Below are 23,567 nucleotides of genomic sequence, written 5' to 3' on the forward strand. Positions count from 1 at the left end.
ATACCCAAGCCTAGAATTTTGAGAAAACTTAAATCAACATAAAGATACATTGACTGCTGTGCAATCTACAAAGTTTGCTAAATAGTTTAAAGAACAAAGGTTTTGAGATATTTTGCTTTGAGCTATTTTACTTTGAGCTGTGTTTGTTCTGATTTCATTATTATATTCCTTACAAAATATTTAATCTTAATGAAAAAAATACAGTATAAACAAATAACATTGAATGCAATGACCACGAAGGGACTCGAACCCTCAATCTTCTGATCCGAAGTCAGACGCCTTATCCATTAGGCCACGTGGTCAATGTCTTTCCAAAGATTAACGCCTAAAAAAATATAGTTATATAAAGATTCAAGTAAAAAACATATTTGTTTTGTTTCTTTGAGACAACTGTATTGGATAATCTTACACTCAGATGACAAACTTTAATCTAACAATAATTTCAATTATTAATTCTGAATAAAACTAATATTGTTTAGTATTCTACAATACCCCATTCAAGAAGTTTGAGAAACCTTAAACAAACTGAGAAATATATTTAATGGTTGATGTGCAATCTACAAAGTTTACTGAATAGTTTAAAGACCAAAAGGTTAGAGATTCTTCACTTTGAATCATGTTTGATCTGATTTCATTATTAAAATCCAAACATAAGATGTTATCTTAATGTAAAAATATATACACCTAGATGACAAACTTTGATCCAACAATAATTTTAGTTATTGATTCTGAAAGAAAATAATAATGTTTAGTATTCCACAATACCCAAGCCTAGAATTTTGAGAAACCTTAAATCAACTTAAAGATACATTGACTGCTGTCCAATTTACAAAGTTTGCTAAATAGTTTAAAGAACAAAGGTTTTGAGATATTTCACTTTGAGCTGTGTTTGTTCTGATTTCATTATTATATTCCTTACAAAATACTTCATCTTAATGAAAAAAATACAGTATAAACAAATAACATCGAATGCAATGACCACGAAGGGACTCGAACCCTCAATCTTCTAATCCAAAATCAGACGCCTTATCCATTAGGCCACATGGTCAATGTCTGTCCAAAGATTAACACCTAAGAAAGTATAGTAATATAAAGATTCAAGTAAAAAACATATTTGTTTTGTTTCTTTGAGACAACTGTTTTGGATAATATTACACTCAGATGACAAAGTTTAATCCAACAATAATTTCAATTATTAATTCTGAATAAAACTAATATTGTTTAGTATTCTACAATACCCCATTGAAGAAGTTTGAGAAACCTTAAACAAACTGAGAAATATATTTAATGGTTGATGTGCAATCTACAAAGTTTACTGAATAGTTTAAAGACCAAAGGGTTAGAGATTCTTCACTTTGAATCATGTTTGATCTGATTTCATTATTATAATCCAAACATAAGATGTTATCTTTATGTAAAAATATATACACCTAGATGACAAACTTTGATCCAACAATAATTTTAGTTATTGATTCTGAAAGAAAATAATAATGTTTAGTATTCCACAATACCCAAGCCTAGAATTTTGAGAAACCTTAAATCAACTTAAAGATACATTGACTGCTGTGCCATCTACAAAGTTTGCTAAATAGTTTAAAGAACAAAGGTTTTGAGATATTTTACTTTGAGCTGTGTTTGTTCTGATTTCATTATTATATTCCTTACAAAATATTTAATCTTAATGAAAAAAATACAGTATAAACAAATAACATTGAATCCAATGACCACGAAGGGACTCGAATCCTCAATCTTCTGATCCGAAGTCAGACGCCTTATTCATTAGGCCAGGTGGTCACTGTTTGTCAATATATTAATGCCTAAGAAAGTATAGTAACATAAAGATTTAAGTAAAAAACATATTTGTTTTTTTCTTTGAGACAACTGTTTTGGATAATCTTACACTCAGATGACAAACTTTAATCCAACAATAATTTCAATTATTAATTCTGAATAAAACTAATATTGTTTAGTATTCTACAATACCCCATTCAAGAAGTTTGAGAAACCTTAAACAAACTGAGAAATATATTTAATGGTTGATGTGCAATCTACAAAGTTTACTGAATAGTTTAAAGACAAAAGGGTTAGAGATTCTTCACTTTGAATCATGTTTGATCTGATCTCATTGTTAAAATCCAAACATAAGATGTTATCTTTATGTAAAAATATATACACCTAGATGACAAACTTTGATCCAACAATAATTTTAGTTATTGATTCTGAAAGAATATAATAATGTTTAGTATTCCACAATACCCAAGCCTAGAATTTTGAGAAATCTTAAATCAACTTAAAGATACATTGACTGCTGTGCAATCTACAAAGTTTGCTAAATAGTTTAAAGAACAAAGGTTTTGAGATATTTTGCTTTGAGCTATTTTACTTTGAGCTGTGTTTGTTCTGATTTCATTATTATATTCCTTACAAAATATTTAATCTTAATGAAAAAAATACAGTATAAACAAATAACATCGAATGCAATGACCACGAAGGGACTCAAACCCTCAATCTTCTGATCCGAAGTCAGACGCCTTATCCATTAGGCCACATGGTCAATGTCTGTCCAAAGATTAACACCTAAGAAAGTATAGTAATATAAAGATTCAAGTAAAAAACATATTTGTTTTGTTTCTTTGAGACAACTGTTTTGGATAATATTACACTCAGATGACAAAGTTTAATCCAACAATAATTTCAATTATTAATTCTGAATAAAACTAATATTGTTTAGTATTCTACAATACCCCATTGAAGAAGTTTGAGAAACCTTAAACATACTGAGAAATATATTTAATGGTTGATGTGCAATCTACAAAGTTTACTGATTAGTTTAAAGACCAAAGGGTTAGAGATTCTTCACTTTGAATCATGTTTGATCTGATTTCATTATTATAATCCAAACATAAAATGTTATCTTTATGTAAAAATATATACACCTAGATGACAAACTTTGATCCAACAATAATTTTAGTTATTGATTCTGAAAGAAAATAATAATGTTTAGTATTCCACAATACCCAAGCCTAGAATTTTGAGAAACCTTAAATCAACTTAAAGATACATTGACTGCTGTGCAATCTACAAAGTTTGCTAAATAGTTTAAAGAACAAAGGTTTTGAGATATTTTACTTTGAGCTGTGTTTGTACTGATTTCATTATTATATTCCTTACAAAATATTTAATCTTAATGAAAAAAATACAGTATAAACAAATAACATTGAATGCAATGACCACGAAGGGACTCGAACCCTCAATCTTCTGATCCGAAGTCAGACGCCTTATCCATTAGGCCACGTGGTCAATGTCTGTCCAAAGATTAACGCCTAAGAAAGTATAGTAATATAAAGATTCAAGTAAAAAACATATTTGTTTTGTTTCTTTGAGACAACTGTTTTGGATAATCTTACACTCAGATGTCAAACTTTAATCCAACAATAATTTCAATTATTAATTCTGAATAAAACTAATATTGTTTATTATTCTACAATACCCCATTCAAGAAGTTTGAGAAACCTTAAACAAACTGAGAAATATATTTAATGGTTGATGTGCAATCTACAAAGTTTACTGAATAGTTTAAAGACCAAAGGGTTAGAGATTCTTCACTTTGAATCATGTTTGATCTGATTTCATTATTATAATCCAAACATAAGATGTTATCTTTACGTAAAAATATATACACCTAGATGACAAACTTTGATCCAACAATAATTTTAGTTATTGATTCTGAAAGAAAATAATAATGTTTAGTATTCCACAATACCCAAGCCTAGAATTTTGAGAAACCTTAAATCAACTTAAAGATACATTGACAGCTGTGCAATCTACAAAGTTTGCTAAATAGTTTAAAGAACAAAGGTTTTGAGATATTTTACTTTGAGCTGTGTTTGTTCTGATTTCATTATTATATTCCTTACAAAATATTTAATCTTAATGAAAAAAAATACAGTATAAACAAATAACATTGAATGCAATGACCACGAAGGGACTCGAACCCTCAATCTTCTGATCCGAAGTCAGACACCTTATCCATTAGGCCACGTGGTCACTGTTTGTCAATATATTAATGCCTAAGAAAGTATAGTAACCTAAAGATTCAAGTAAAAAACATATTTGTTTTTTTCTTTGAGACAACTGTTTTGGATAATCTTACACTCAGATGACAAACTTTAATCCAACAATAATTTCAATTATTAATTCTGAATAAAACTAATATTGTTTAGTATTCTACAATACCCCATTCAAGAAGTTTGAGAAACCTTAAACAAACTGAGAAATATATTTAATGGTTGATGTGCAATCTACAAAGTTTACTGAATAGTTTAAAGACCAAAGGGTTAGAGATTCTTCACTTTGAATCATGTTTGATCTGATTTCATTATTAAAATCCAAACATAAGATGTTATCTTTATGTAAAAATATATACACCTAGATGACAAACTTTGATCCAACAATAATTTTAGTTATTGATTCTGAAAGAATATAATAATGTTTAGTATTCCACAATACCCAAGCCTAGAATTTTGAGAAATCTTAAATCAACTTAAAGATACATTGACTGCTGTGCAATCTACAAAGTTTGCTAAATAGTTTAAAGAACAAAGTTTTTCAGATATTTTACTTTGAGCTGTGTTTGTTCTGATTTCATTATTATATTCCTTACAAAATATTTAATCTTAATGAAAAAATACAGTATAAACAAATAACATTAAATGCAATGACCACGAAAGGACTCGATCTCTCAATCTTCTTATCCGAAGTCAGATGCCTTATCCATTAGGCCACGTGGTCACCATGTGTCCAAAGATTAACACCTAAGAAAGTATAGTAATATAAAGATTCAAGTAAAAAACATATTTGTTTTGTTTCTTTGAGACAACTGTTTTGGATAATCTTACACTCAGATGACAAACTTTAATCCAACAATAATTTCAATTATTAATTCTGAATAAAACTAATATTGTTTAGTATGCTACAATACCCCATTCAAGAAGTTTGAGAAACCTTAAACAAACTGAGAAATATATTTAATGGTTGATGTGCAATCTACAAAGTTTACTGAATAGTTTAAAGACCAAAGGGTTAGAGATTCTTCACTTTGAATCATGTTTGATCTAATTTCATTATTATAATCCAAACATAAGATGTTATCTTTATGTAAAACTATATACACCTAGATGACAAACTTTGATCCAACAATAATTTTAGTTATTGATTCTGAAAGAAAATAATAATGTTTAGTATTCCACAATACCCAAGCCTAGAATTTTGAGAAACCTTAAATCAACTTAAAGATACATTGACTGCTGTGCAATCTACAAAGTTTGCTAAATAGTTTAAAGAACAAAGGTTTTGAGATATTTTACTTTGAGCTGTGTTTGTTCTGATTTCATTATTATATTCCTTACAAAATATTTCATCTTAATGAAAAAAATACAGTATAAACAAATAACATTGAATCCAATGACCACGAAGGGACTCGAATCCTCAATCTTCTGATCCGAAGTCAGACGCCTTATCCATTAGGCCAGGTGGTCACTGTTTGTCAATATATTAATGCCTAAGAAAGTATAGTAACATAAAGATTCAAGTAAAAAACACATTTGTTTTTTTCTTTGAGACAACTGTTTTGGATAATCTTACACTCAGATGACAAACTTTAATCCAACAATAATTTCAATTATTAATTCTGAATAAAACTAATATTGTTTAGTATTCTACAATACCCCATTCAAGAAGTTTGAGAAACCTTAAACAAACTGAGAAATATATTTAATGGTTGATGTGCAATCTACAAAGTTTACTGAATAGTTTAAAGACCAAAGGGTTAGAGATTCTTCACTTTGAATCATGTTTATCTGATTTCATTATTAAAATCCAAACATAAGATGTTATCTTTATGTAAAAATATATACACCTAGATGAAAACTTTGATCCAACAATAATTTTAGTTATTGATTCTGAAAGAAAATAATAATGTTTAGTATTCCACAATACCCAAGCCTAGAATTTTGAGAAACCTTAAATCAACTTAAAGATACATTGACTGCTGTGCAATCTACAAAGTTTGCTAAATAGTTTAAAGAACAAAGGTTTTGAGATATTTTACTTTGAGCTGTGTTTGTTCTGATTTCATTATTATATTCCTTACAAAATATTTCATCTTAATGAAAAAAATACAGTATAAACAAATAACATTGAATGCAATGACCACGAAGGGACTCGAACCATCAATCTTCTGATCCGAAGTCAGACGCCTTATCCATTAGGCCACGTGGTCAATGTCTGTCCAAAGATTAACGCCTAAGAAAGTATAGTAATATAAAGATTCAAGTAAAAAACATATTTGTTTTGTTTCTTTGAGACAACTGTATTGGATAATCTTACACTCAGATGACAAACTTTAATCCAACAATAATTTCAATTATTAATTCTGAATAAAACTAATATTGTTTAGAATTCTACAATACCCCATTCAAGAATTTTGAGAAACCTTAAACAAACTGAGAAATATATTTAATGGTTGATGTACAATCTACAAAGTTTACTGAATAGTTTAAAGACCAAAGGGTTAGAGATTCTTCACTTTGAATCATGTTTGATCTGATTTCATTAATAAAATCCAAACATAAGATGTTATCTTTATATAAAAATATATACACCTAGATGACAAACTTTGATCCAACAATAATTTTAGTTATTGATTCTGAAAGAAAATAATAATGTTTAGTATTCCACAATACCCAAGCCTAGAATTTTGAGAAACCTTAAATCAACTTAAAGATACATTGACTGCTGTGCAATCTACAAAGTTTGCTAAATAGTTTAAAGAACAAAGGTTTTGAGATATTTTACTTTGAGCTATTTTACTTTGAGCTGTGTTTGTTCTGATTTCATTATTATATTCCTTACAAAATATTTCATCTTAATGAAAAAAATACAGTATAAACAAATAACATTGAATGCAATGACCACGAAGGGACTCGAACCCTCAACCTTCTGATCCGAAGTCAGACGCCTTATCCATTATGCCACGTGGTCAATGTCTGTCCAAAGCTTAACGCCTAAAAAAATATAGTAATATAAAGATTCAAGTAAAAAACATATTTGTTTTGTTTCTTTGAGACAACTGTATTGGATAATCTTACACTCAGATGACAAACTTTAATCCAACAATAATTTCAATTATTAATTCTGAATAAAACTAATATTGTTTAGTATTCTACAATACCCCATTCAAATAGTTTGAGAAACCTTAAACAAACTGAGAAATATATTTAATGGTTGATGTGCAATCTACAAAGTTTACTGAATAGTTTAAAGACCAAAAGGTTAGAGATTCTTCACTTTGAATCATGTTTGATCTGATTTCATTATTATAATCCAAACATAAGATGTTATCTTTATCTAAAAATATATACACTTAGATGTCAAACTTTGATCCAACAATAATTTTAGTTATTGATTCTGAAAGAAAATAATAATGTTTAGTATTCCACAATACCCAAGCCTAAAATTTTGAGAAACCTTAAATCAACTTAAAGATACATTGACTGCTGTGCAATCTACAAAGGTGGCTAGATAGTTTAAAGAACAAAGGTTTTGAGATATTTTTGTCACAACTGAGGGCCCGAGCTGACGGGAGGCAGCCTCAGTTGTAGGGGCTGAGGTATAGTGGAACCTGGGAGGTTGTATCAGACCCCTTGACATGTAAGTAACATGTAACAGAATTGCCCGAAGGCGTGACCACGACAACCAGGATAAAAGTCAATGATGTTTATTTATGACAAAACTCCGTAACACAGCAGTAGTAAAAAGAAAACATAAAAATCAGCAGAGAATAAATACAGTTCCTGGGTACTACAGGGTGGCAAGGGCCACAGGGCTCTGGTAGTGTGAGATAGTTCTTATAATCTTCTAGTTGGAAAGTCCTTACCAGGCCCGACTGTAGCAATGGAGATAGCCCAGGATCGTACCAGCTGGTGTTCCAGGAAAAGCTGGGCTGCTGTGGATAAAACGGCTGCTGTGGGTACTGGCTGGAACCAGACTGATGTTGGCACGGAGTGGGTACTGGCTGGAACCAGTCAAATAATAAATGTAGCTTGAGAGCGATGAAATATGAAGTGATGTTTGGAGATTGAGAGCGGTGAAATTATAATGCCGGTGATAAATGATAATATGCAGAAAAGGGTACCGGCACTTTAAGAAGAGCTGACCTCTGCTGGAAGCTGGATGCTGAAAGCAGGTGGTTCTGTAGCTGGAAGCAGATGAATCCAATGAGGATAGGAGAGTCAGGCTACACCGCAGGTGGAATGCTGGTGCGGGTCTCTTTAGTGGAGGTTTGGAGATAGGAACTGGAACCTGGAAAACAACCACAGGAGAGAGACAAACTGGAACTAGGTTTGACAACCAAAGCACTGACGCCTTCCTTGCTCAGGCACAGCATATTTATACCTGCAGCAAGGAAGGGGTTGGCTAGGCAATTATGCAGATTAACAATACAGACAGCAGATTGGTGGAAATGATCAGATGACAAAATCCAAGATGGCTGCGCCCATGCAGACACTTGGAGGGAAGTTTGGTTTGTAATCCATGTGAGAATTGAAACAGCAATGGCGGCGCCGGCCACAGGAGACAGGAGACGCCAGACTGATGATTGCACATCTAAACCACGCGGGCACAGCGGAGGCCGCGGCTGACGTAATCGCCACTCTGACACTCTGCATGCAGGAACTCAGGGACAGCGGCGGAGGCCGCGGGGAACGCCATTCCAGATGTAACATGGCGCCGCGGTGACCGCGTCTCAGAGTGACAGGAGAGGAGGCAGGAATGTGGACATCAGTGTAACGGATGGGATCCGGTCCTGGAACGCTGAGCCAGCCTCAGGAGGCATCTGAAGGGTAAGTAATGGCGTCCAGATACCCGGATCGTGACAGCACCCCCCCCTTTAGGAGTATCCCCAAGACACTTCTTTGGCGTTTGAGGAAACTTGGAATGGAATCTCCGGACCAAGGCAGGAGCATGGACATCAGAAGCATTGGTCCATGAGCGTTCCTCAGGGCCGTAACCCTTCCAGTCAATAAGATACTGTAGTTGACCGTAACGGTGACGTGAGTCCAGGATCTTGGCCACTTCATACTCAACGCCTCGTTGAGTTTGGACTTTCGGAGTTGGAGGAAGTGAGGAATGAAACCGATTCAGGATCAGCGGTTTCAACAGGGAAACATGGAATGTCCTGGGTATTTTTAAGAAGGGAGGTAACTGAAGTCTCTAAGCAACAGGATTGATGACTTGTTCAATTTTAAAAGGACCGATGTAGCGAGGTGCAAACTTCATACTGGGAACTCTTAACCTCAAATTCTTCGTGGATAACCATACCCGATCACCCACCTTGAGAGCAGGAACTGCTCTACGCTTCTTATCCGCAAACTTCTTGTACCTGAACGATGCCTTGAGCAGAGCTGATCGTACACTCTTCCAGTTATTTGCAAACTGATGCAAGGTGATATCCACTGCTGGAACAGAAGTTGCTGGAAGCGGTTGGAACTCAGGAACTTTAGGGTGGAATCCAAAGTTAGTGAAGAATGGTGTTGAAGAAGATGAGGAATGATACTGGTTGTTATGACAGAACTCGGCCCAGGGAAGTAATTGAACCCAGTCATCTTGAGAGGAAGACACATAGATGCGGAGGAAGGCCTCCAAGTCCTGATTCACCCTCTCAGTTTGACCATTGGTCTGAGGATGGTAAGCCGTGGAAAACTTTAGCTTGACTTGGAGGACTTGACATAAACTTCGCCAGAATTTGGCTGTGAATTGAACTCCTCGATCTGAGATAATTTCTTCAGGAAGACCGTGGAGTCGGAAGATCTCTTGTATGAATACTTGAGCCAACTTGGAAGCTGACGGAAGACCGGTGAGAGGAATGAAGTGCGCCATCTTGGTGAACCGGTCAACTACCACCCAGATGGTATTGAACTTGTTGCACATGGGTAAGTCTGTAATGAAATCCATCGACAAATGGGTCCATGGTCGATGGGGAACGGATAGTGGAACCAGTTGCCCCGCAGGCGACTGGCGGGATACCTTATGTTGGGCACACTTTGGGCAAGATGCAATAAACTCCATGACGTCCTTTTTCAGAGTTGGCCACCAATAGGACCTAGAGATAAACTCCAGGGTTTTTTGGATACCTGTATGTCCGGCAAAGCGGGAAGCATGGGCCCAATGCATGAGCTTCTTCCTTAGCATCGGCTTCACAAAACTTTTCCCTGGTGGGGGCGTAGAGTCCATCCCTACCGTGGAGAATGCCAACGGATTTATAATAGGATGCTTGTCTGAAGACTCTGACTCATTTTCTTGCTCCCATGAGCGGGAAAGGGCATCGGCCTTGCGATTCTGAGAGCCCGGACAGAACTGGAGCTTAAAGTCGAACCTGGAAAAGAAAAGTGCCCATCTGGCCTGACGAGGATTGAGACATTGTGCGCCTTTCAGATATAAAAGATTCTTGTGGTCTGTAAGTATGGTGATTGAATGAGAAGCTCCCTCCAACAGATACCTCCACTCTTCTAGAGCGAGCTTGATGGCTAGCAACTCCTGGTCGCCAATGGCATAGTTGCGCTCAGCTGGGGAGTACTTCCGGGAGAAGAAACTGCAAGGGTGTAAATGACCATCTTTAGCCCTCTGAGATAACACTGCTCCTACTCCAACGGAGGAGGCATCCACCTCTAAGATGAAAGGGGAGTCAACGTCGGGCTGTTTCAGAACTGGTGCTGAGATGAACCGCTGTTTTAAAAGATGAAAAGCTTGCGTAGCTTCTTCAGACCACTTGGACGGGTTAGCACCCTTCTTAGTTAAAGCAGTAATAGGCGCCACAATGGTGGAAAAGTCTCGTATAAACTTTCTGTAATAATTGGCCTCTGGACCCCTTTGAGGGTTAAGGGTATCGGCCAATTCTGGATTGCTTGTAGTTTCTCAGGATCCATCTCTTGTCCGGAACCGGACACAATGTAACCTAGAAACGGAATGGACTTGACTTCAAAGACGCATTTCTCTAATTTGCAATAGAGATGATTGACACGGAGACGGGACAGAACCTCTTTTACCCAAAAACGATGTTCCTCTAAATTGTTAGCAAAAATGAGGATATCATCTAGATAGACTACGACATGACGGTATAAAATGTCTCTGAAGATCTCATTGACAAAATGCTGGAAGACAGCTGGAGCATTGCTCAATCCGAAGGGCATGACGAGGTACTCATAATGTCCGTCACGGGTGTTAAAGGCGGTCTTCCACTCGTCACCCTCACGGATCCGGATGAGATTGTATGCACCTCTCAAGTCCAGCTTAGTGAAGATGGTAGCTCCGCTAACTCTATCAAAGAGCTCAGTAATCAGGGGTAAAGGATAGCGGTTCTTGATGGTAATGTCGTTCAAACCTCTGTAGTCGATGCACGGCCGCAGACCATCATCTTTCTTCTTTACAAAAAAGAAGCCTGCGCCGGCTGGAGAAGAAGAAGGTCGAATGAACCCCTTTGCTAGGTTCTCTTTAATGTATTCCTCCATAGAATGCGTCTCAGGCAGAGACAACGGATAAGTTCGGCCTCGAGGTGGAACCTTCCCTGGAACAAGATCAATCGGGCAGTCCCATTCTCTATGAGGAGGAAGGATATCAGCAGAAGCTTTACTGAACACATCCGTAAAATCTTGATATGGAGGAGGTGGAACATCAGACGACCTGGGGGAGGAAGAACAGACAGGCAATACTTTAAACAAACATGTCTCAGCACAGGAGGAACCCCATGCCAGAATTTGCGTAGTCGTCCAATCAATTGTAGGATTGTGAAGACGGAGCCATGGAAGGCCCAGGACCACAGGATGTGTGGCTTTTGGAATCACTAAAAAAGAAATAAGTTCGGAATGAAGAACTCCCACTCTCAGACGAACTGGTAGAGTCCTTAGAGAAATAACTGTATCAAAAATCTTGCTGCCATCCACGGCAGTTAAGGAGATGGATGAAGGAAGTCTTTCGGTGGGTAGGGACCACCGTTTAACATAGGCTTCGGTAATAAAGTTCCCAGCTGCTCCGGAATCAAGGAGGGCAATGACGTTCCGATAACGTTGAGCAACTTGAAGCGAGACTGGGAGATTACAATCATGAGGAGATGGAGAGGAGATCATTACTCCTAGCCGGCCCTCTCCTTGGCGAGCTAAGATTTGGAATTTCCCGGACGTTTGGGACAGGCATTAATGGTGTGAGACGGAGCTGCACAATAAAGACAGAGAGACTCGGAGAGACGTCTTCGGCGCTCAGCAGGAGTTAAACGGGAACGGCCAATTTGCATGGGCTCATCTTTAGATGGTGACAGTTGGCGAGGAGGAGGAGCAGAAGATTTTGGAGCAGATGATCTTCCACGCTCAGTTGCTCTCTCTCTGAAACGTTAATCAACTTTCGTGCAGAGTGAGATTAGCTCATCTAACTTGGAAGGTAAGTCTCTGGTAGCTAACTCATCTTTAATACGCTCAGATAAGCCATGCCTGTTATGCACACCAGTGCCTGCAGGAAAGTACTGGTGTCAGGACTGTTATGCACTCCAGTGCCTGCAGGAATGTACTGGTGTTTGAACTGTTATGCAAAACAAATGGACTCACAGACAGACTAGGGAATATGACATAACGTACACAGAAAGTGGTAGGGTAACAAAATACACACAACGTGAACAGAGAAGCCCAGAGGCTAAGGAACTGGGTATCTCCCTTGTATTAGAACTGCTCAGATGTGAAAAGCAAGATGTTGTGTTTTAATACATAGAAAACCCGAAATGCTGTTGCTAAGGGCAACAGCAAAACCCTAAAGGGTTACCAACGGGTGTGGCAGTAAACTCCTTGGTCAGAGATGGAATGATAGACACAAGGAGATTCTCCACAATCCTAATTCTCACTTGCAGTGCACAGGTTCGGTTTACTGCCACTAAACTGACCCCTGACACCTAGCACAGTGAGACAGGATTAGACAGGCAAGTCTTAGAATACAGCCGCAAACTTGCTAAGTTCACAGAGTAGTAACAGAACCCCAGCAAGCTAAACGACTGACTCCAGTCTTACTGCTAGGTCTGGATTGGCAGAGTGTAATACCAAATCCCCAGGCCTATTTGCAGTAAGCAACAAACAAATACAAAGCTACACAGTACTAGCTAACTTTCAGAAACTGACTAACCAACAAAGATTCAGCAGCATCTGCTTACCCTGAAAAGAGGCCTTATAAAGCAGGTGCTGTCCACGCCCCACTCAGACCTCACAGACTGTGAGCACAAAAACCAGCACCGGATCCCCTGCCATGCACAGAGCCTATAACCACTGCACAGCAAAAGACCCGAACCGGAGTATCAGCTGCGCTCAGGTTACTCCGCTAGCACTTGTCTCCCGGTTGCCATGACGACGTGGCAGCACAGGGCAGGAGACCCTAACAGTACCCCCCCTCTGACGAGGGGTCAAAGAACCCCTACCACCGGGTTTATCGGGGAACAGTGAGAAGAAAGAGCGTATCAGTCTGGGGGCATGAAGATCACAACTGCGCACCCACGACCGCTCCTCCGGGCCATACCCCTTCCAGTGCACCAAAAATGACAGCCGACCCCGAACCACCTTGGAGTCAAGAATCCTTTCAACAACAAACTCCCTCTGGCCACGTATCAGAAGAGGGGAAGGTCTTCCACTGGAAGAAGGATTACTAATCGCCCGTTTTAAAAGGGAACAATGAAATGTTTTATTGATACCCAAAGAACGGGGCAGATCTAACTGAAATGCCACCGGATTGATAACCCTGGTGATCTTATAAGGGCCGATGAACCGGGGGCCTAACTTATGAGATGGCTGTCTCAACTTCAAATTCTTGGTAGACAACCAGACGAAGTCTCCTAATTTGAAGCTGCAGGGTCTTTTCCGCTTATCAAAAACCCTTTTGGTCACTAATGACACAGACACAAGGGCTTTCTTCACTTTCCGCCAAATACCTCTAAGGACCGAAACCACAGAGGAACCACCAGGCGTGGAGTCCAGGGGGTCAAAAGAATTGGCCTTAGGATGATGCCCATACACACAAAGGAAGGGAGAGATCCCTGTAGCAGAGTGAGCCGCGTTGTTATAGGCAAACTCCGCCATGGACAGATGAGCAACCCAGTCAGTCTGACACTTGGAGACATAACACCTGAGGAACTGCTCCAAGGACTGGTTCACCCTTTCAGTCTGCCCATTAGACTGCGGATGGTAGCCCGACGACAAGCTGACAGAAATCTGGAGATCGGAACAAAATGCCCTCCAGAATTTGGCCACAAACTGGGATCCGCGGTCAGAGACCACATCAAGTGGCAACCCGTGGAGACGCACAACATGCAGCATAAATAATTCAGACAGGCGTCTGGCCGATGGCAGCCCAACCAGTGGAACGAAGTGCGCCATCTTCGAAAACCTGTCAACGACAACCCAGATGGCTGTCATCCCCGAGGATTTGGGCAAGTCCACCACAAAATCCATTGAAATGTGGGTCCATGGCTTAGATGGGATAGAGAGTGGATGTAGTGGGCCAACAGGAACCCCTCTAGGAGTCTTATTTCGGGCACAGATGTCACATGCCCGAACCCACTGATCCACATCCTTAGCCACCGAGGGCCACCACACCGCCCTAGATAGCAACTCCCGAGTTCTGGCAATACCCGGGTGACCTGCAGACTTCTTGGCATGGAATTCCAGGAACACTCGCTGTCTTAACCTAGGAGGCACAAACAAAAGACCTACCGGAAGGTCTGGAGGAGCCTGCTCCTGTGCTCTAAGGACTAATGATAAGAGGTCCTGGGTAATGCCCACTTTAATACATGATGGGGAAACAATGGGCAACGGCTCCTCGGTGGTCTCCTGGATTGGAGCAAAACTCCGCATCAGCCTTGATGTTTTTTGACCCAGGGCGATATGTTATCAAAAAATTAAAGCGAGCAAAAAACAAAGCCCATCGTGCCTGCCTGGCATTGAGACGCTTCGCTGACTCTAAATATGCCAGATTCTTATGGTCAGTGAGAATTGAGACCACAAACTTAGCCCCCTCAAGCCAGTGTCTCCACTCCTCGAGTGCATCCTTAATAGCCAACAATTCCCGGTTACCCACGTCATAATTCATCTCGGCAGGCGAAAATTTACGGGAAAAGTAAGCACAGGGATGAAGGCGATTATCTGACACTCCCATCTGAGAAAGCACTGCCCCAATACCCATCTCAGAGGCATCCACCTCCACCACAAAAGGACGCTCTGGATCTGGGTGTCGCAGCACCTTGGCCGAAACAAATGCCCTTTTGAGACGGGCAAAAGCCGCTTTAGCCTCACAAGACCAGTGAGCAACATCCGCCCCTTTCTTAGTGAGTGCCACCAAGGGCGCCACTATAGACGAAAATCCAGCGATAAATCGTCTATAAAAATTTGCAAAGCCCAGGAAACGCTGAAGCGCCTTCAAACTAGTGGGCTGCACCCAATCCAGGACTGCCTGTACCTTGGAACCCTCCATTTGGAAACCTTCTGGGGAGATAATATATCCTAGAAATGCGATTTGCTGAACTTCAAATTCGCACTTCTCCAGCTTCGCCCCAAGCCGGTGGTCTCTGAGTTTCTGGAGGACTAAGCGTACATGCTTCCGATGTTCCTCCAGGGAATGGGAGAAGATTAGGATGTCATCTAAGTATACAACTAAGAATCTATCCAAATATTCCCTGAGCACATCATTCATGAAATCCTGGAAGACTGCCGGGGGCATTACAGAGCCCAAAATGCAATCTACAAAGTTTACAAAGATTCAAGTAAAAAACATATTTGTTTTTTTCTTTGAGACAACTGTTTTGGATAATCTTACACTCAGATGACAAACTTTAATCCAACAATAATTTCAATTATTAATTCTGAATAAAACTAATATTGTTTAGTATTCTACAATACCCCATTCAAGAAGTTTGAGAAACCTTAAACAAACTGAGAAATATATTTAATGGTTGATGTGCAATCTACAAAGTTTACTGAATAGTTTAAAGACAAAAGGGTTAGAGATTCTTCACTTTGAATCATGTTTGATCTGATTTCATTATTAAAATCCAAACATAAGATGTTATCTTTATGTAAAAATATATACACCTAGATGACAAACTTTGATCCAACAATAATTTTAGTTATTGATTCTGAAAGAAAATAATAATGTTTAGTATTCCACAATACCCAAGCCTAGAATTTTGAGAAACCTTAAATCAACTTAAAGATACATTGACTGCTGTGCAATCTACATAGTTTGCTAAATAGTTTAAAGAACAAAGGTTTTGAGATATTTTACTTTGAGCTGTGTTTGTTCTGATTTCATTATTATATTCCATACAAAATATTTCATCTTAATGAAAAAAATACAGTATAAACAAATAACATTGAATGCAATGACCATGAAGGGACTCGAACCCTCAATCTTCTGATCCGAAGTCAGACGCCTTATCCATTAGGCCACGTGGTCAATGTCTGTCCAAAGATTAACGCCTAAAAAAATATAGTAATATAAAGATTCGAGTAAAAAACATATTTGTTTTGTTTCTTTGAGACAACTGTTTTGGATAATCTTACACTCAGATGACAAACTTTAATCCAACAATAATTTCAATTATTAATTCTGAATAAAACTAATATTGTTTAGTATTCTACAATACCCCATTCAAGACGTTTGAGAAACCTTAAACAAACTGAGAAATATATTTAATGGTTGATGTGCAATCTACAAAGTTAACTGAATAGTTTAAAGACCAAAGGGTTAGAGATTCTTCACTTTGAATCATGTTTGATCTGATTTCATTATTATAATCCAAACATAAAATGTTATCTTTATGTAAAAATATATACACCTAGATGACAAACTTTGATCCAACAATAATTTTAGTTATTGATTCTGAAGGAAAATAATAATGTTTAGTATTCCACAATACCCAAGCCTAGAATTTTGAGAAACCTTAAATCAACTTAAAGATACATTGACTGCTGTGCAATCTACAAAGTTTGCTAAATAGTTTAAAGAACAAAGGTTTTGAGATATTCTACTTTGAGCTGTGTTTGTTCTTCTTGAATGGGGTATTGTAGAATACTAAACAATATAAGTTTTATTTAGAATTAATAATTGAAATTATTGTTGGATTAAAGTTTGTCATCTGAGTGTAAGATTATCCAAAACAGTTATCTCAAAGAAAAAAACAAATGTTTTTTACTTGAATCTTTATGTTACTATACTTTCTTAGGCATTAATACATTGTCAAACAGTGACCACGTGGCCTAATGGATAAGGCGTCTGACTTCGGATCAGAAGATTGAGGGTTCGAGTCCCTTCGTGGTCATTGGATTCAATGTTATTTGTTTTGTTTCTTTGAGACAACTGTTTTGGATAATCTTACACTCAGATGACAAACTTTGATCCAACAATAATTTTAGTTATTGATTCTGAAAGAAAATAATAATGTTTAGTATTCCACAATACCCAAACCTAGAATTTTGAGAAACCTTAAATCAACTTAAAGATACATTGACTGCTGTGCAATCTACAAAGTTTGCTAAATAGTTTAAAGAACAAAGGTTTTGAGATATTTTACTTTGAGCTGTGTTTGTTCTGATTTCATTATTATATTCCTTACAAAATATTTCATCTTAATGAAAAAAATACAGTATAAACAAATAACATTGAATCAAATGACCACGAAGGGACTCGAATCCTCAATCTTCTGATCTGAAGTCAGACGCCTTATCCATTAGGCCAGGTGGTCACTGTTTGTCAATATATTAATGCCTAAGAAAGTATAGTAACATAAAGATTCAAGTAAAAAACATATTTGTTTTTTTTCTTTGAGACAACTGTTTTGGATAATCTTACACTCAGATGACAAACTTTAATCCAACAATAATTTCAATTATTAATTCTGAATAATACTAATATTGTTTAGTATTCTACAATACCCCATTCAAGAAGTTTGAGAAACCTTAAACAAACTGAGAAATATATTTAATGGTTGATGTGCAATCTACAAAGTTTACTGAATAGTTTAAAGACCAAAGGGTTAGAGATTCTTCACTTTGAATCATGTTTGATCTGATTTCATTATTAAAATCCAAACATAAGATGTTATCTTTATGTAAAAATATATACACCTAGATGACAAACTTTGATCCAACAATAATTTTAGTTATTGATTCTGAAAGAAAATAATAATGTTTAGTATTCCACAATACCCAAGCCTAGAATTTTGAGAAACCTTAAATCAACATAAAGATACATTGACTGCTGTGCAATCTACAAAGTTTGCTAAATAGTTTAAAGAACAAAGGTTTTGAGATATTTTACTTTGAGCTGTGTTTGTTCTGATTTCATTATTATATTCCTTACAAAATATTTCATCTTAATGAAAAAAAGACAGTATAAACAAATAACATTGAATGCAATGACCACGAAGGGACTCGAACCCTCAATCTTCTGATCCGAAGTCAGACGCCTTATCCATTAGGCCACGTGGTCAATGTCGGTCCAAAGATTAACGCCTAAAAAAGTATAGTAATATAAAGATTCAAGTAAAAAACATATTTGTTTTGTTTCTTTGAGACAACTGTATTGGATAATCTTACACTCAGATGACAAACTTTAATCCAACAATAATTTAAATTATTAATTCTGAATAAAACTAATATTGTTTAGTATTCTACAATACCCCATTCAAGAAGTTTGAGAAACCTTAAACAAACTGAGAAATACATTTAATGGTTGATGTGCCTTCTACAAAGTTTACTGAATAGTTTAAAGACCAAAAGGTTAGAGATTCTTCACTTTGAATCATGTTTGATCTGATTTCATTATTATAATCCAAACATAAGATGTTATCTTTATCTAAAAATATATACACTTAGATGTCAAACTTTGATCCAACAATAATTTTAGTTATTGATTCTGAAAGAAAATAATAATGTTTAGTATTCCACAATACCCAAGCCTAGAATTTTGAGAAACCTTAAATCAACTTAAAGATACATTGACTGCTGTGCAATCTACAAAGTTTGCTAAATAGTTTAAAGAACAAAGGTTTTGAGATATTCTACTTTGAGCTGTGTTTGTTCTTCTTGAATGGGGTATTGTAGAATACTAAACAATATAAGTTTTATTTAGAATTACAGATGTAGCCACCTTTATCTTGAGTGGCCGCGGCGGTTGGCCCGTTCGACCATACGCAGCGTACTGTGGCGTAGCGAGGCGCGCCTAGCCACAGAGAGGCTATCTAATCGCACGGAGACAGACATTTGACGTTTGGCGTTACCTTTACGTGTAATACCTGCGATCAGCCACCAGATGTCGCTTTTTACAATCACCACTGCGCATGCGTGTGGTCTCCCGTAAAATACAATACTGACATACATAATAAGGACTACTTTACTAAGGCGTCTCATTACGCTGCATACAGCAAATACTGTACTCATTACGCTGCATTATTTAATACAGTACTGTACAGTATATACAGTACGACACCGACGCAAATACAGTAGTACAGCATACAGTATATGATCCATCTACAATACTTTATGAATACTGTATGTGAGCGTCCGAGTCCCGCAGACAAAACACTACTGTAAAACCAGTAGTGTACACTGTCGCAAATGGATGTGTGTTACAAGTTCACTATTGCCTCTCAAGATTAGGAATTTTCTACAGTATGTTATCGTCTTAATCCCGTAGCCATTACAGCATAATCAAAACCAACGGATTTATACATTTGTCTGCGGCGAAGTGGTGAAGTGTTTCGCTTCCTATACTCAGAGTCCAGGGTTCGATTCCTTAAGTACTAATGCATGTTACTGTAGTTTTTTTCAGACACTTTATTATTTTTTTTATTCACCCCCACCTCGTGGCAGGCAGCAGTTGGGTATGGAATGAGAAATGGCATAAGCTGTGCAGGCTACGGGGCGATGCTGAAGGAGCGTCACAATCCCCTAGCCAAAATACACAGAGATACTGTAAGCGTATACTGTAAGATACTGTAAGCGTGAGATACTGTATTGAGCTAGGGGATTGTGACGCTCCTTCAGCATTGCCCCCTGAACTGTGAAATGTACAGTATGCCATATTGTATCTCACTCCATATCCGAGCGCTGCCACGTGCTGGGAGTTCACGGTCGGCGGCCATGTTGTCAGGTTGCTAAGCGATCCAGCTCGGTATACCGTAATGTGCATAGACCTCGCTTATCCCAATGTAATTGAGCTAGGGGATTGTGACGCTCCTTCAGCATCGCCCCGTAGCCTGCACAGCTTATGCCATTTCTCATTCCATACCCAACTGCTGCCTGCCACGAGGTGGGGGTTCAGGAGGTGGGGGTTCATGGGTAGTGGTCGTTTTGACAGTGTGCTATGCGATTGAGTCCGGTGTACCGTAATACTGTATGCAATCCTACAGTAGCTTATCCCTCCCCTGTGTATTTTGGCTAGGGGATTGTGACGCTCCTTCAGCATTGCCCCCTGAACTGTGAAATGTATGCCATATTGTATCTCACTACATATCCGAGCGCTGCCACGTGCTGGGAGTTCACGGTTGGCGGCCATTTTGTCAGGTTGCTAAGCGATCCAGCTCGGTATACCGTAATGTGCATAGACCTCGCTTATCCCAATGTAATTGAGCTAGGGGATTGTGACGCTCCTTCAGCATTGCCCCCTGAACTGTGAAATGTATGCCATACTGTATCTCACTTCATATCCGAGCGCTGCCACGTGCTGGGGGTTCACGGTCGGTGGCCATTTTTAGTGTGCATAGAACTCGCTTATCCACATAGGCCCCTGTGTTTTTAACTACTATATTGAGATGCACATTTCTAGGCCTACAGTATTTAATATACAGTAAGCAGCATTGTTGTTAGGCAATAATTGAAGAATTTACATACAGTACTGACATGTACTGTATGTAATGCTTGTACATCATGTCAGTCGACCCTTATGCTGTACACTACTGTAAGTCTCACAGGGCCCATGCACTTCCAAGGAGGGTTATTTACTGTACTGTATCTGTTTCATACAGGAAACTAATTGCAGTCCATAACACTAATATTAAGCCCACTCCATTATCCACTCCTCCCCTGTGTATTAAACACCCCCTACCACCCTGGAAGTCATGTACCAGGGCCCCTTCATTCAGCACAATGCCCCCTTCTACAGTTTAGTGTTCTCCTTCCTGCCCCATCTGTGCAGTAAAGGAATAATTAGCAGAAATTATTTCTCCAGGTCCTACTGTACATACTGAGCGAAAGATAGAACCCCCCCTATCCCCCGCGGAGCATCAAAGCTGCCGCTGATAGCTCCCCCCACCCCTTCCGCTGGTGAGTGGGTAGGGGCCCCAGTGCATTGCTGTGTCCAGGGGCCCACACTGCTGTTAAGATGGCTCTAGTAATTGAGCTAGGGGATTGTGACGCTCCTTCAGCATTGCCCCTGGACTGTACCATACTGTATCTCACTCCATATCCAAGCGCTGCCACGTGCTGGGAGTTCACGGTCGGTGGCCATTTTGTCAGGTTGCTAAGCGATCCAGCTCGGTATAACGTAATGTACATAGACCTTGCTTATCCCGGTGTACTACAGGTATGTGCAGTAGTACTGAATGATTGCTATCACTTGTGGTGAAACACCTATCTTATCAAATACAGTAACTACTGTACAGTATAGTTGTTCGCACAGGTGATGGTAATCATACTGTATATTTAAACTGAAGTCCGTAACAGAGCATTCTGTCCCTCCTGCAGAGGTTCTTGTTGGGAGGCACAGGGAAAAAAAGCAAATACTGTACAGTACTGTATTTGCACTTTACTGTTGTGCACTTTATTTGAAAATGTACAGTTGTTTGCTATTTTTAGCATGCTGTGCTTTACATGTTTTCTTATTGTGGTTTTTATATTTTTAGACAAAAGACAAAGAATGCAGACTACCAGATTTTACGGGAGTGCCAAAACCCACCCATCAGTGGCACAGAAACTTGCTGCAGTAGTCCCACAAAAGAAGAAGAAAACTGCCAAGGCGGCTCAGAAAGAAAATGTGGTGAAACCACGAAAAAATGCCAAGGCAAAGAATAATACGTTGGAGCTGATATGTGGTGTGGCAAATGATGTAATTGTTCCATCTCCTGCAGATCACAGTGTTCAGCCAATGAATCTGGAAATACCGGTGCTAGAGGACATGACAAACACGCTGCATCAGGAAGCTTCTTTTTTGGACCATGTAGCCACCCCTGGACAAGAAGACATGACACATTCACCACGAAGAAGGTTGCATTTCACAGATGTGAACACCAAAGTGCAGGACTGCCAGTGTACCTGTCCTGTTTTACTAAAGGAGCTACTCAGTAAGGTGACCAATATGGAGTCAGAAGTTGGTGGACAGGTCAATCAGCTGCAGACCGATGTGGCTGGCCTTAAAGAAGGCATAAAGGAACAGATGGTAGAAGCCATGAAGAAAGTCATTGAACAAACGAGGGAAGAATGGCAAGTTGGAGTTTGCCGCACCATCATTGCAACACACCACCAAGCGGTTCAAGTCAGCGGCCTGGACGACCGAGGCCTGGAGGACCGCAGAGGAGGCCTGGACGACCGCAGAGGAGGCCTGGACGACGTCAGCGGCATGGAGGACCGCAGAGGAGGCCTGGAGGACCGCAGAGGAGGCCTGGAGGACCGCAGAGGAGGCCTGGAGGACCGCAGAGGAGGCCTGGAGGACCGCAGAGGCCTGGACCACAGCAGCGGACTGGACGAAGTCAGCGACTTGGACGACCGCAGAGGAGGCCTGGAGGACCGCAGAAGAGACCTGGAGGACCGCAGAAGAGACCAGGAGGACCGCAGAAGAGACCTGGAGGACCGCAGAGGAGGCCTGGAGGACCGCAGAGGAGGCCTGGAGGACCGCAGAGGGCTGGACGACCGCAGAGGAGGCCTGGAGGACCGCAGAAGAGACCTGGACGACCGCAGCGGACTGGACGAAGTCAGCGGCATGGAGGACCGCAGAGGAGGCCTGGACGACCGCAGCGGACTGGACGAAGTCAGCGGCATGGAGGACCGCAGAGGAGGCCTGGAGGACCGCAGAAGAGACCTGGAGGACCGCAGAGGAAACATGGAGGACCGCAGAGGAGGCCTGGAGGACCGCAGAGGAGGCCTGGAGGACCGCAGAGGATGCCTGGAGGACCGCAGAGGAGGCCTGGAGGACCGCAGAGGAGGCCTGGAGGACCGCAGAGGAGGCCTGGAGGACCGCAGAGGCCTGGACCACAGCAGCGGACTGGACGAAGTCAGCGACTTGGGCGAACGCAGAGGAGGCCTGGAGGACCGCAGAAGAGACCTGGAGGACCGCAGAGGAGGCCTGGAGGACCGCAGAGGAGGCCTGGAGGACCGCAGAGGAGGCCTGGAGGACCGCAGAGGATGCCTGGAGGACCGCAGAGGAGGCCTGGAGGACCGCAGAGGAGGCCTGGAGGACCGCAGAGGAGGCCTGGAGGACCGCAGAGGAGGCCTGGAGGA

At 39.7% G+C, this 23,567-nt stretch overlaps 10 non-coding genes across 10 annotated transcripts; 1 reads left to right on the plus strand and 9 right to left on the minus strand.

Moving 5' to 3' along the window:
• Positions 1-229: 229 nt before the first annotated feature.
• On the minus strand, positions 230-302 carry TRNAR-UCG (transfer RNA arginine (anticodon UCG)). Its single transcript has one exon. It is a non-coding gene; the product is annotated as a tRNA-Arg (tRNA).
• A 673-nt stretch (positions 303-975) lies between these two features.
• Positions 976-1,048, minus strand: TRNAQ-UUG (transfer RNA glutamine (anticodon UUG)). The gene has a single exon. It is a non-coding gene; the product is annotated as a tRNA-Gln (tRNA).
• A 1,433-nt stretch (positions 1,049-2,481) lies between these two features.
• Positions 2,482-2,554, minus strand: TRNAR-UCG (transfer RNA arginine (anticodon UCG)). The gene has a single exon. It is a non-coding gene; the product is annotated as a tRNA-Arg (tRNA).
• Positions 2,555-3,227: 673 nt separating this feature from the next.
• Positions 3,228-3,300, minus strand: TRNAR-UCG (transfer RNA arginine (anticodon UCG)). The gene has a single exon. It is a non-coding gene; the product is annotated as a tRNA-Arg (tRNA).
• A 674-nt stretch (positions 3,301-3,974) lies between these two features.
• TRNAR-UCG (transfer RNA arginine (anticodon UCG)) lies at positions 3,975-4,047 on the minus strand. The gene has a single exon. It is a non-coding gene; the product is annotated as a tRNA-Arg (tRNA).
• Positions 4,048-6,207: 2,160 nt separating this feature from the next.
• Positions 6,208-6,280, minus strand: TRNAR-UCG (transfer RNA arginine (anticodon UCG)). The gene has a single exon. It is a non-coding gene; the product is annotated as a tRNA-Arg (tRNA).
• A 688-nt stretch (positions 6,281-6,968) lies between these two features.
• On the minus strand, positions 6,969-7,041 carry TRNAR-UCG (transfer RNA arginine (anticodon UCG)). Its single transcript has one exon. It is a non-coding gene; the product is annotated as a tRNA-Arg (tRNA).
• Positions 7,042-16,457: 9,416 nt separating this feature from the next.
• Positions 16,458-16,530, minus strand: TRNAR-UCG (transfer RNA arginine (anticodon UCG)). The gene has a single exon. It is a non-coding gene; the product is annotated as a tRNA-Arg (tRNA).
• A 792-nt stretch (positions 16,531-17,322) lies between these two features.
• TRNAR-UCG (transfer RNA arginine (anticodon UCG)) lies at positions 17,323-17,395 on the plus strand. The gene has a single exon. It is a non-coding gene; the product is annotated as a tRNA-Arg (tRNA).
• Positions 17,396-18,491: 1,096 nt separating this feature from the next.
• On the minus strand, positions 18,492-18,564 carry TRNAR-UCG (transfer RNA arginine (anticodon UCG)). Its single transcript has one exon. It is a non-coding gene; the product is annotated as a tRNA-Arg (tRNA).
• Positions 18,565-23,567: the final 5,003 nt, after the last annotated feature.

The sequence above is a fragment of the Pseudophryne corroboree genome, chromosome 8, assembly GCF_028390025.1.
Source record: "Pseudophryne corroboree isolate aPseCor3 chromosome 8, aPseCor3.hap2, whole genome shotgun sequence".
NCBI lineage: Eukaryota > Metazoa > Chordata > Amphibia > Anura > Myobatrachidae > Pseudophryne > Pseudophryne corroboree.